Here is a 2,280-nt window from a genome sequence, read left to right on the forward strand (position 1 = left end):
CAAATCAACCACATTAGTGACCCACATTGACCGTGTCTTAATGGTTGTTCGGGGAGGAACAGAGGCCCGCATTAAAGCATGCTAAAAAGCAGAGGCAATTGGAGGAGTGTATTCTAGGTCCTTGTTGGCAACCCACCTCTAATCTTGTTGTGTTGCGATTGGGGGAGGGTCGTCGTCAATGGCATCAGACATGTGACAACAATGCTTATTTAGCAAAGTTTCTTCATTGTATTAGAAAAGCTAATTACGTCGCTCATGTCCTAGCAAAGTATAGTTTTTAGAGTAAGATTTCATGTAATTAGGTCGATGGACCCTTTGAATTTAATTGAGCACAATGTGAACGATCCGATCATGTTATGATTTAATAATGATAACCATGATGGCTTCCTTAAAAAGAGTATGTTCATATAGTGTTCAGCAAACAAAAGATGAAAAAACAAAATAATGGCACAGTTCATTCTACACTTACTAAGATGACAAAGCATGCAAGCCTGGCTTCTGAACATTGTTAGTAGATCAAAAGTACAATTTTCTTCACACAGAAATTAAAAGGAGTGAACTTTGTTCGCATCATCAGCGCCAATCACTAATGTTTTATCTAAGCTTTCACACCCATCACTCCAGGCATCTACACTCCTAAAAACTTCTTTGAACTTGTGAACTTATTCCTTCTGCAAAAGACCACGAGAGGTTGAATGATTGCATAACTGACAATCAATGAAGCATGGTCAATTGTTGTTTCATAAACAAGTGCATTTCTCCTGATTTTCCAATAAATAGTTGTCCCTCAATAGAGGACTAGCTTTCTTGGTTCAACTAGGATAGAGAAAATTCATCCTCCGAACATGTTGGCAATGCATTCAGGTGGCCTACTAAATCCAAATGCATGAAGGACTCCATGACATAATAGTTCAGCTAGAGCACAACCAAATAGCAAAGGGTCCACTGTTTCCTTCAAACCATAGAAGTGGCATCGGTCATTCCGACCAACCTCTTTTCATTAGATTTGTATGTTAATTTTAGCATGCACAACGGTTCTAGTAACGTCACCTCGTTTCCTTCATATTCTTTGGGTACCTTCGAACTGTTAAAGACCCCAAAGAGATGGCATGCGGATTGATAAACCAATGTCTTTATCATGCTCTGGGACTTAATTGGCGGTTGTTGAACTATATTGTACTGGACATACATCATAACTAGCCCATTGTGGAAAACTAGCCATCAAAGCAAAAAAATTGATCAATAAATAATAAAATAAGTAAAAATTGTTAAACTATATCATAATCCGCTGCACTGCTAGACGCACCATGTCTCCTTGTTTGGATTGATTGTAATTTTCTCCACTCCCTATTATATGTAGCACAGAACAAGCACACTCGATCCAAGATGATTTGTTCTCCAAGAAGATTAGCCATCCTTATCTTGAAGGCACATATGCTCAGCCTTCTCAAGCAATGTATATTGGATATTTCCTGACACTAGTGATGCAATCGAGGCCTGCATTTTCCATAGAGAAATAGATGGCACGCATAAGCGCAACCCGGGGTATATCAACGCTTGATTGAAGGAGAACATAAGCCATTTTCGAAATGAACATGGCCTAGAGAATTCTTCATAAAATAGAATGTTCTATTAGCAATTTCCATTGGGTGATTCCACACACACACACACACACACACACACACACACACACACACACACACACACACACACACACACACACACACACACACAAATAATGGGAATGCATATGTATCTACCTACAACGTGGGGTCATGCATGTTTGTGTGGTGAAAAAGAGTTGATCGATGCCTAAATATACTTTGGGAGGACCATTGAGGCTGCAAGAGATGATCCATCTAATTGATAACCTATGTCTACAAGAGAAAACACAATGTGCGTTCAGGAAGTGTACATACGACCAACACAATACAAACCTAACCATGTGTTTAATTCGAACACAACACACTTAGACTTGGTAGGCCATCCCTAGATTATATGTGCCTGGTGCCTTCTAATTATGATGAATTGAAGGAATTTTTCCTCACCATTAGGCCCTCTTTTGATTGAAGGAATTTCATAGGGATTTTGTTGGATTTCAGTCCGTGTGAATTGTTCCTATCGAAGTCCTATGGATTGTATGAATGGATACACAAAATTCCTATGGAATTCATTGCTACGCACTCCAGTAATTCCGTAGGAATCTAAATATGAGCTCAAATCTCTTTTTTTAGAAGTCGAATGGACTTACAATCTCTCTCTCTCTCTCTCTCTCTCTCT

Source organism: Triticum dicoccoides, chromosome 6A (genome assembly GCF_002162155.2).
Source record: "Triticum dicoccoides isolate Atlit2015 ecotype Zavitan chromosome 6A, WEW_v2.0, whole genome shotgun sequence".
Taxonomy (NCBI): domain Eukaryota; kingdom Viridiplantae; phylum Streptophyta; class Magnoliopsida; order Poales; family Poaceae; genus Triticum; species Triticum dicoccoides.